The 12,244-nt window shown below is 38.0% G+C and overlaps 1 long non-coding RNA gene and 1 pseudogene across 1 annotated transcript; both read left to right on the plus strand.

Annotated features, from left to right (window-relative positions):
* Window positions 1-2,189: 2,189 nt before the first annotated feature.
* On the plus strand, window positions 2,190-3,361 carry LOC149183645 (uncharacterized). Its single transcript, XR_016257714.1, has 2 exons — window positions 2,190-2,475; window positions 2,954-3,361. It is a non-coding gene; the product is annotated as an uncharacterized LOC149183645 (long non-coding RNA).
* Window positions 3,362-3,829: 468 nt separating this feature from the next.
* On the plus strand, window positions 3,830-7,972 carry LOC149183646 (alpha-bisabolene synthase-like; annotated as a pseudogene).
* Window positions 7,973-12,244: the final 4,272 nt, after the last annotated feature.

Here is a 12,244-nt window from a genome sequence, read left to right on the forward strand (position 1 = left end):
AGTTAATGACTAAAAGGAGATTTAATGAACATTCGTAGACTATTTAACTAAGAAAAATGGAAAATGTGCAATCAAAATTGAATCTTCTAGCTAGCATCCACTATGGTTCTAGAAGTAGAAAGGCATGGCACAACACATTATCACAACACTATGATTGGATAACATTGGTAATAGTACTCAAGTGGCCAATTCAAATTGTTAGTAGAAGGAAAATTCAAGCTTGAGATAAAACGAATATATGACTAATCGAAAGATATAAAATTTCAATGAAGACATAAATAACTAACATCTAATAAGGAGCTAAAAATAATTTAAAATATTTATAAAGCAAAAATATATACAATGGAAATAGAGAAATCTATACGTAAGAACTCACATAAAGATAACAATGCATATGTTGAAATCACGGGGTCTCTCCAAACTTGGCATATGTAAACAAAACTACTATAATTTAAAACTTAGATTAAACACAGTGATATATTAAGGAAAATAAAATTGTATGGGGCTTAGTTAAAATTTGCTTGTATACACTGGTCAATTTCTTCTATTTTGTATTGTTATTTGTACAAACTAAAATATAAAGAAAGGAGTTATGATCCCTTTCCTAGAGAAACAACATAGTGATATACCTTCTAAATATAGGAAATTTGATCCTTAAAGAGTGCGATATCGAGTTCGATCCCATGTAATGTATAAAATTTCAAGTCAAATCCCTATTGGTGCATGTAATGTATAAAATTTCAAGTCAAATCCCTAGAGTGCGATATCGAGTTCGATCCCATGTAATGTATAAAATTTCAAGTCAAATCCCTATTGGTGCATTATTTAGTTTGTTGGCACCCATGTTAACGGGTGCATTATTTAGTTTGTTGGTATCCATGTTAACGAGAGTGTTGATAAAAGGTTTTTTATTTTCCTTTTTGGTGTCTGAGGGGAACAAAACTATTCCATGAATATGGGTTTTGCAATGCATCTTGGGTTTTTCTTGAAAATGTCTATTAGTTCTATCAATAAAGATTTACAAAAATGCGTTTATTTCTAAAATATTTGACAAAATCCACAATTTCAATATTTTAGCTTGCTAATTACTAAAAATAAGAAATAAAATAGTGAATTATTGTGTGTTTTAATGTGTCTTTTTTGAAGAAAAAAAATTGTTTAAACATATGCAAATGAGGTAAAAAGAGGAAAAGTGGAACCAAGATACCTAGTATTTAACTTTGCATATTCCTTAATCCGCACATCCCTTACTTTCACCAAGTTTAGAGTTAGTAATATTTTTCAAGAAGTGAGAGTTATAACATATTCTTATAAACATTAGCAAATGAGGGAGACTCTCATTGTTGACTTTACGCATAGTTTTTATATAAATACCATTAGAAATATTTATGGGTGAAATATAACAATTTTTAAAAATTCTTCCAATTCAATAATTAATGTGATTTTAATAATTTTGGCTTCATGTTTGTTTTGCAAGCATAGAGTTCATAATATGTGTTAACATTTTCAAATATATTTGGTATAAGAGAAAATCAAGTAAAACAAAAAAAAATATTATAACTTCTTCATGCTTCTGCAATATTGTGGGATGAGTCAAATGGTGCTTACCCTTTTACCTTGGCACATAGTTTGCTTCCACATAGTCTTTAGCTCCACAGATGCCTTGCATAGTTTTTAACTCTACACATACTTTTGCCACACAATAGTTCCCTTCCCCGCATCCATAATTCTATGTGTCTGCATCCATTCTCACCTCCACACACATAATTTGCTTCCACATTGTCTTTAGCTCCACAGATACCTTGCATAGTTTTTAACTCTACACATACTTTTGCCACACAATAGTTCCCTTCCCTGCATTCATTATTCTATGTGTCCGCATCCATTCTCACCTCCACACACTTCATGCGTCAACCTTCATTCCACTGAGAACTTCTTCTACACCTGCACTGGCTTCACACAATTTATTTCCTACATTTTTCCATTCTTGGATGCTTTCCTACCTTATGCTATTAACTACTTGTATTCCACATGTGATTACAAATATCTCCTAGTATAATATTTACACAGTAAGACATTGCTCTATGAAAAAAACTTTCTAATGTACCAGGTGTACCTTTCTGCACCATCAGATCGCGTGTTACACCGTAAGGCATTACTCTATGAAAAGAACTTTCTAATGTGCCAGGTGTACCTTTCTGCACCATCAGATCGCGTGTTAGACGATTGAACTGTCGTCTTCCATCGAATTATGCCGTATTTTGTTAGTCTGCAAATTATGCGGTTTTATTAGCGTAGTTTTTCTATTCAGTTTCAACATCCACGCGTCCCTCTCTCTCTCGCATCTAAGGGCAGAGATAATTCATTGAACTACAACAGGGAAATGGTTGATAATAATTAGGAGCAACAGATACTAACCAGTATGAAGTTTCAGGAGCCTCTCTTGCGATACCTTGTGAAAACCTTCGAGTGCTTGTAAGTATACCAACCCTCTTCGTTAATGCGGTCTTTTCTCAGAATTACTACTGAACTCTCGGCAATTCCATGGCCCAAAATGAAAATTTACTTATCTAAAACAAATACCCAAAATTCTTAAATCCAGAAAACTTTCTTAAATCCAGAAAACTATCCCAAAATTCTTAAATCCAGAAAACTTTCTTAAATCCAGAAAACTATTCGAACCCTTGAATGAGCAAATCAATCAAAATTTACCACGAAAACCCTAACAATTGAATGTGGGTTGTATAACCCTAACAATTGAATGTGGGTTGTATATTCTTGTTAGAGTTTGGAAATGAGGTGACTCTATGGAAACTGTACCAATTAACCGCACACCTTCCCATCGAATTTGATAGTAAAGTCCTAGGGTTTCTTGAAACATTCCATTTCTCATATATTCTCTCAGCATTGCATTCCAATAAAAGAGATTTCTCGTTGGAATTTTGTCAAACAGTAAGCGTTCATCCGGCAGACTGTCGCACATGGCATATAGGTTCACGAGTTTCGTACTAAAGAAAATATTAGCCTCAAAGACGCTCGAAAGCATGTGGGTGTAGACTCGTTTTCCCTCTCAGAAAGCCTTGTTTCCAGTACATAGCTGTAATAAAGAATTATAGGTAAGAGGTTCTAGTTGAATGCCTCGGTGGTCTGGAAAATTCAGGATTCCTATTGCCTCCTTCATTCGCCCTTCTCTGCAAAGCCAGATTATATCTGCATTGATTCTCTGCGAGGATGATGTTTCCTGGAGAGCAGTTATGGCACTCGCTGTTATGGTTGAGGTTTTAGCACTCATTATTTCAATGATTTCCTCAGAAAAACACAGTATGGTGTTGAGATGGGCCGAAGCCATTCATCACGTAAACCATTTGCACGGATTTTGACGGTTTTGGCTTCCCAAGAAAGCATCCTTACAGTATGGTGTTGAGATGGGCCGAAGCCATTCATCACGTAAACCATTTGCACGGATTTGCACGGTTTTGGCTTCCCAAGAAAGCATCCTTACAAAGTCCAGGAATTGTCGCGAAAGCGTCCATGGCAAGCTGAAATGAGTAGTGCAAGTATTTTTGCGTACTTTTCGCTGCCTGCCTGGTGTGCGGGGCAAAATAATTTGACTCACATGCAACAATTTATTTAGCATATGCACAATTTGGAAGTCACTCAACTCAACTCATCACATTCCCTGCCTGAGCTTCCTTCCATCGACGTAGGCCACTATATATACCTACATAATACCAGCAGGTGACTCAGTTGTCTACAAAGCAAGCCAATCAAGCAAGCAAAATTTGTTTGCCAAATTCCATTCCAGTGCATATAGCTAATATTTGCTGTAATGGCTAGCGTTTCTGTTGCTTCTTCTACTCTGTCGACAGGTAGCAGCAGCAGCGTGATCAGGAGGACGTCCAATCCTCATCCAAATGTCTGGGATTACGATTTTGTGCAATCTCTTCAATCCCCTTACACTGTGAGTAAATCTATTCTTTCTTCTGATCAGATCAAGTATTTATATCACTTTTGATAATGATCACTAACTGTGTTAATTGAATAGGATTTTTGCTATGCAGAACGCGCGGAGACACTGATCAGTGAGATTAAGCTGATGCTTACAGGTGAAGGAGATGCTTTAGTGATCACCCCATCTTCTTATGACACAGCATGGGTAGCTAGGGTGCCTGCCATTGATGGTTCTTCTCGACGGCAATTTCCCCAAACAGTTGATTGGATTTTGAAAAACAAGTTAAAAGATGGTTCATGGGGAACTGAGTCGCACTTCCTCCTGTTCGACCGCCTGCTTGTCACTCTTTCATGTGTTCTTGGCTCCTTAAATGGAAAGTTGGGCATGTGCAAGTAGAGCATGGTAAGAACTGAAATTGGGATTTGAGAGTTGTCTTTTTAATTCTCCTTAAATGGAAAGTTGGGATGTGTGAGTCGAGCAGGGCAAGAATTAAAATTGGGATTTGAGAGTTGTTTTTTTTATTTTTTATCATTGTCATCATGTAGGGTTAATATTAGTAATCGGGTTAATTTTTCATGTTTTTTCTTAAAAAAATATTTACTAAAATTTCGATCCTTCAAATTTCATTTCCTTGCATCAAGAGAGCAATTTTTGAACAATTGTTGTGGATATATTTCTCTAAAGCCATTTTTGTGGATATAAAACTTGTAGTAACCTCGTGATCATGTAATTGTCATTAATTGTAATGACAATTGCCATTGATCTGTATATACAGGCATTGAATTCATAAAAAGCAATCTGGAAGCAATAAAGGATGAAAGCGATCAGGATAGCCATGTAACAGACTTTGAGATCATCTTTCCTTCCTTGATAAGAGAAGCCCAATCTCTGCACCTCAGACTTCCCTACGACTTGCCTTATGTGCGTAAGCTCCAGATGAAAGGGTAGGAGAAACTAGCCAAGTATGTGAATTCAAATTAACATATTGTCAATTCAACAACCGAATTAGACCATATTACTATAATGTTATGCAAATTCTAATAAATGAATGTTGCAGCCTCTCCAAGGACGAAATTCATGGCGGAACATTGTTGTCATCTTTGGAGGGCATACAAGATATGGTCGACTGGGAAACAATAGTTGATGTTCAAAGCCAAGATGGGTCTTTCTCAGGCTCACCTGCTTCTACTGCCTGCGTCTTCATGCACATTGGAGACATCAAATGCCTTGAATTCCTGAACAGCGTGCTCACTAAGTTTGGCAGTTTTGGTATGTATGGAGGTTTCATGTTGTTTGCATCTTGGCCCTATCCTTGCTTTACTTTTTAAAATTCAATAAATTTAATTAACTACGCATACTGCAGTTCCCTTCCTGTATCCTGTGGATCTGCTGGAAGGCCTCTTAATGGTGGATAATATTGTATGCCTTGGAATCGATAGACACTTTGAAAAGGAAATCAAGGAAATTCTCGATTGTGTTTACAGGTATCATAAAATTTTTAATTTCACTATCCTTCCCTTCCCCATTTTCTCTGAAAAATCCTTCAACGTAACATTTATGACATGTCCTGCATACAGGCATTGGAACGAAAGTCTGAAGCCCGTTGCAGATCTTGAGATCACTGCTTTGGGATTTCGACTTCTTCGGCTGCATCGGTACAGTGTAACTCCAGGTGGGTACTATGGATTGTGTTTCTTTGCAAAAGGGTAGAAGTTCAAATCCCCAGGGGTATAGTATGTATATTTTTCTGAAAGATTCTGGAATGGCAGGGACAGGAATGATGTAAAAAATTGACCTCATTCCTGTCTATACAATTCCATAATTATTCCTGTTCATGCTAAACTTATATCCATGACAGATTTTAGAATTATTTCTGTTCATGCGAAACTTGTATTTATTCCAGATTCCAAAAATATCTTGGAATCTGACGATTAAGAGAAATCTACAATAACATAAAAATGCTCCTCCTATCCATAGAGAACATTCCCTAAATTGGCAATAGAGAATTCAGTGCTCCAGAGATTTAGGAAAATCTGACTTAACCTTTAAATCAACATCATCTTCTGTTCTCTCTTCTAACCTTTGCACGTCGTATTAACAGCTATTTTCGACAACTTCAAAGATGCCGATAGGCATTTCTTTTGCTCAACCAGTCAATTTAACAAAAATGTAGCAAGCATGTTGAGCCTGTATAGAGCTTCCTAACTTGCATTCCCTGGAGAAACTATTTTGGATGAAGCTAGAGACTTTGCCACAAAATATTTAAGAGAAGCTCTTGAGAAAAGTGAGATTTTCACTGCATGGAACAACAAGCAAAACGTAAGCCAAGAGGTAACCTAATGTCCAGACATGTCGACTCGCTTATTTGTTTTTCTCCACGGAAGCGATTGAATGAGTTTCTAATATTTTGTTTACCATTGCCAGATTCAATACGAGTTGGAGAATTCTTGGCATGCCAGTGTTTCCAGAGTAGAAGCAAAGAGATATTGTCAAGGGTATAGTTCAGATTATGCACGCTTAGCCAAAAGTGTTTATAAGTAAGTGAGACCCCAGATTCAATTTCACTTCATAATTTCTCTTCATCCTTTTTCCCAAATTTAGCATAATTTGCAGGTTCTTTCCTTTAGTGCCTGGCTGATAATAATAATAAGACTGACTAGGTGCTCCATTTTTATCCAATTTCAGGCTGCCCAAAGTAAACAACCAAAAGATTTTAGAATTGGCTAAACTGGACTTCAACATTATCCAAGCAATTAATCAAAAAGAGATGAAGCATGTCACTACGTAATAAACCAACCTAATGATTTATGCTATTATTCCAGAATGTAGTATATATCCACTCTATTTTAATTACTCAGAAATTACTTACTCAGTTTCAAATTTCTTATAATTCTTTCTTTGAATGATGAAACTTGTTCTAATTCCTTCTTTGATTGATTCTGCTCCACAGCTGGTTTAAACATTCGGAGTTCCCTTTATTACCCTTCGGTCGAGTGAGGCCCGTGGAATGCTTCTTCATAGTAGCGGCGGGCACGTATGAGCCCCAATATGCCAAATGCAGATTCCTCTTTTCAAAAGTAGCCTGCTTGAATACTGTTCTGGATGATATGTATGATACATATGGAACCCTTGATGAATTGATGCTGTTCACTGAGGCTGTCAGAAGGTAGGATGTTATTGCAACCATCTTCATCTACATTGACATTGTGTATCATCCTAATTATCTTATGTTGCCTCTTCAGATGGGATCTCTAGTTGACAGAAAGCCTTCCAGACTATATGAAACTCTCCTACAAAATCTTTTAGGAAATTGTTCACGAAGTGGTTCGGGAGGCAGAGAAGTTACAGGGGCGCGAATTGCTTAGCTTTTTCAGAGAAGGAGTAAGTAATATGGATGAATTTGTAAATTGTTTTTAACTGACTTACTGTGCAGACATCAATATTGTAATTATTTTATAATCTTAATCTTGAATTCATCAGTGGGAGGAATATCTTATGGGGCATTAAGAAGAAGCTGAATGGTTAGCATCTGAGTACGTGCCAAGCTTGGAGGAATACATAAAGAACGGGATCATTTCCATCGGCCAACGTATACTTCTGGTGAGTGGAGTGTTATTGATGGAAGGTCAAATCCTTTCGCAAGAGGCATTGGAGCAATTAGATTACCCAGGAAGGTGTGTTCTCACAGAGCTCAACTGCATCATTACTCGCCTGGCCGACGACATACATACATATAAGGCTGAGAAGGCTCATGGAGAATTGGCGTCCAGTATTGAATGTTATATGAAAGAACATCCTGGAAGTGCAGAGGAAGTGGCTGTGAATTACATGTACAACCTTCTGGAGCCAGCAGTGAAGGAGCTGACGTGGGAGTTTCTGAAGCCCGACGACACATCGGATGTCGACATCCCATTTGAGTGCAAGAAGATGCTAATGGAAGAGACTCGAGTGACGATGGTGATATTCAAGGAAGGAGACGGTTTCGGCATCTCTAAAACAAAAATCAAGCACTACTGTTGAAATCTAATTTCAACGCCGATGTACCAAGCCAGAAACCGTTCACCGGAATTTTCTCGGAGCAATTTGCCGACGAAGGAATAATCCGGCAAGAATTTCCGATATAATATGGAGCTGACACGTGGTTCACCACTGACGTAATGCAACGTAGTTTTCTCGGGCGATAAAGTTAGGTGACAAAGTGCCTTCCAATATCTCTCTCCACCGTCGGATTTACTCCATCGCTCTCCACCGTCGATCAACCAAAGCTGCTCCAAACCTAAATACGGAAAATATTAAATGTTGCGTGGAGTAATTTAAAAACTTGGTTGACCATACCCTTCTTTAATGCATTGTCATAAGCTTAGGTGAATAAGTTAAGTTAAGTTTTTTTTATAGGGCACGTAATGCATTTAGTTTTATATACGGCATTAAAAAAAAACCAATAGTAGTATAGTATGTTTTTTAACGAGTTAAGTGATATATGCTCGTTATTATTATTTTTTTTTGTTGCACATGGGAGATATGTAAGAGCGCAGCATTGAAAGGGAATAGTGTGAGCCAAATGAAAAGAGCTCGTGGGTTGAATTTTTGTGTGGAGGATTGAAAAACGAAGATGCAGTAAAACCCAAAAACCATGTGTGGTTTTGCACAGCAGTGCATAAAGAAAATGGTTGAGCGAATTTTGTAAGCCTGTGTAAAATTTTTTTTTACAGCAGTAAACATATGTAAATTTTTATTACAGCAGTAAGTTGTTTTTCACAGCAGTGAATATAAGAAGGATTTTACAGTGGTAAATCTTTGTATAAGGTTTTAATGAATATAATGTTTTTTTATGGTGGTGAAATACTCTGTTACTCAGTGAAATTTTTTTTTAATCTTCCCTGTGCACAAAAAGATCCTGTGGAGCTAAAACAGAGCATTGCCTCTGTGTGTTTGAATCTTGGTTTTTGGTATTTTCCCCATCAAAAATACCCAACAGTGGTATCAGAGCAGGCTTAGGCTCTTTAAAGAAGTTAAAGAAGCTGAAGGGAGAAGGTTGTTGCTGCAGCAAAACTTCTCAGGCAGACAGAAGACTCAGACAACGAAGGATTCAGGTATTCTTCACCGCTATCTTGTTTGTCACTAAAGAGACAGTCAGTTTTAAATACACAGTCAAGGAATGGCTAGCACAAGCACTGGTATGGGTATGTTTAACACCCAGCTCCCACGGTTTAATGGGAATAACTATGACTGCTGGTCAATAACTATGAGAGCCCTGTTTGCCTCTCAAGATTTATGGGAAATAGTTGAAGATGGTTTTGAAGAACCAGCAGATGAAACTGAGTTCAATGCATTAACTCAGGGAGAAAGAGATCTCCTGAAGAGCAATAGGAAGAAGGATGCAAAGGCCATTTTATTGTTGCATCTAGCAGTAGACCAGAGTATATTTCCAAGGATAGCAGCAGCTAAAACATCAAATGAAGCATGGAAAACCCTCAAGACAACCTATCAAGGCATGGAGAGAGTGAAGACAACAAAACTACAATTGCTGAGAAAGGATTTTGAAAACTTGAACATGAAGGAGTCAGACAACATTGAATCATTCTTTACTCATGTGATTGGTGTAATCACACAAATGAGAACTCATGGAGAAACAATTGAAGATAGAAGAATAGTGGAGAAAATATTGAGGGTCTTACCCTCAAGGTTTGATGCCATAGTCACCACCATTGAAGAGACAAAGGATCTCTCAAACTATTCAGTTGATGAGCTACATGCATCACTTATAACACATGAGCAGAGGTTGAGTAGGAATGAAAACTCATCTCTTGAGCAAGCCTTCAAGACCCAGATGTCCTTTGGAAGAGGAAGAGGTCAAGGGAGAGGAAACAAAAGAGGAAGAGGCAGAAGCCAGAACAGAGGAGGAAGGAACAGCTCATCAAATGCACAAGGAAGAGGCAGCAATCCAAATCAGAACCAAGGTCAAGGCAGCAGCCAACAAAGAGATCAGTATCAGGCTCAAGGACAAAGGTATGATAAATCTAATGTTCAATGCTATTATTGCAAAAAGTATGGACATTATGCTAGTGATTGTAGAAAGAAACAACATGATAAGAACAACAGACAAAATGCAAATGTTACAAGAGAAAACAGCAGTCAAGAAAATGTCCTGTTAGCTTGTAACATGGCTGAAACACATAGTGAGGACATATGGTTTTTAGACTCAGGTTGCAGCAACCATATGACAGGAAACATTGCCCTCTTCTCAGCCTTAAATCAGAATTTGAAATCAGAGGTCACACTAGGAACTGATTGTAAAGTGTCTGTTATGGGAAAAGGGGAGATAAAAATATTTACAAAACAAGGAGAAAGGAAAACCATAGCAGATGTCTACTATGTCCCCGGAATGAGATGTAACCTATTGAGTGTTGGACAGCTTATCCAAAAGGGCTACAATGTTTACTTTGTAAATGATGTGTGCACCATCATGGATATATCACCCAGCAAAAGATGCATTGCTGAAGTGAATATGACAAGGAATAGGATGTTCCCTCTCCGGATCAGGGCAGACTTGAAGAACAAGAAGGAAATGGCAGCAGTCACCCAAGAGGCCTTCCAAAGCATGCCAAAGGATGAGAACTGGTTATGGCACTTGAGATTCGGGCATCTAAATTTTGGAGGTCTAAACTTATTGAGCAGAAAAGGAATGGTAAAGGGATTACCATTGATAGAGAAGCCGGACAGCCTTTGTGAAGGTTGTATTTTGGGAAAACAACATACAGAAAGTTTTCCATCGGGGAAGAGCATAAGGGCAAAGACACCTTTAGAGATCATCCACTCAAATTTATGTGGACCAATGCAAGCTCCATCATTAGCTGGCAGCCTATATTTCTTGACATTCATCGATGATTTTACAAGAAAGACTTGGATATACTTCCTCAAGAACAAAAGTGAAGTCTTTGAGAAATTCCAAAATTTCAAAGCACTTGTGGAGAACCAAAGCGGGCTGCACATAAAAGTATTGAGAACTGATAGAGGAGGTGAGTATATCTCAAATGAATTCCTAAAGTTTTGTAGAGAAAATGGAATTCATAAACAGTTTACAGCAAGGTACACTCCGCAGCAAAATGGAGTTGTTGAAAGGAAGAACAGGACCATCATGGATATGGCGAGGAGCATGCTGAAAGCAAAGCATTTGCCAAATGAGTATTGGGCTGAAGCTGTACATTGTGCAGTTTATATATTGAACAGGTGTCCTACAAAAGCAGTCTTGAACAAAGTGCCAGAAGAGGCATGGAGTGGGAGAAAGCAAGGAGTCACCCACATGAGAGTTTTTGGGTGTGTGGCTTATGCACACATTCCGGATCAGCTAAGGAGGAAGTTGGACAGCAAAAGGGAGAAATGCATCTTCATTGGATACAGTGATGAATCCAAAGCCTACAGGCTGTACATTCCATCTACCAAGAAGTTCTTTGTCAGCAGGGATGTTCAATTCATTGAAGAGGAAGCTTGGGATGGAAGCATAGAGAAAACAGTGAACATTAAAAACTGTTTGTCTCATGATGAAGATGAAGAGGAAGTGGCTGAAATGAATCCCCAAACAGCAGCGCCAACACAAGGACAGCAAGGGACACCATTGAGGATAAATGAGAGTGCTTCTCCAAGCACACAACAAGGAGGAAATTCAAGTGCATCTTCAAGCACTTGCACACCAAGTGAAAGAGGTAAGAAGTTTAGAAATCTAAGAGACATTTATGATGAAGGAATGAATTCCTTATTTGCCTTGTATTGTCATGTTGATGATCGTATTCATTTCGAAGATGCAATTAAAGATAGGAAATTGATAGAAGCTATGGATGAGGAAATGAATGCCATAGAGAGAAACAAAACATGGGATTTGGTTGAGTTACCAAAAGGCAAAGAAGTCATTGGTGTGAAATGGGTCTACAAGACCAAGAGCAATGCTGAAGGCAAGATAGAAAGGCATAAGGCAAGGCTGGTTGTCAAAGGGTACAAGCAGCAGTATGGGAGAGATTATGAGGAGACTTTCGCACCGGTTGCAAGAATGGAAACAGTGAGAGCAGTGCTGTCTATAGCAGCACAAAACAAATGGAAAGTCTACCAAATGGATGTGAAATCAGCATTCCTAAATGGAGTGTTAATGGAAGAGGTCTATGTGGAACAACCTCTCGGATATGAGAAGAAAGGTGAAGAGCACAAAGTGTGCAAATTGAAGAAAGCTCTTTATGGGCTGAAGCAAGCGCCAAGAGCATGGTATAGCAGGATAGATTCTTATCTATTGGATAATGAATT

The sequence above is a fragment of the Pinus tabuliformis genome, chromosome 3_2, assembly GCF_031772625.1.
Source record: "Pinus tabuliformis cultivar Carrire ecotype Pingquan chromosome 3_2, CPIR1, whole genome shotgun sequence".
Classification (NCBI taxonomy): Eukaryota; Viridiplantae; Streptophyta; class Pinopsida; order Pinales; family Pinaceae; genus Pinus; species Pinus tabuliformis.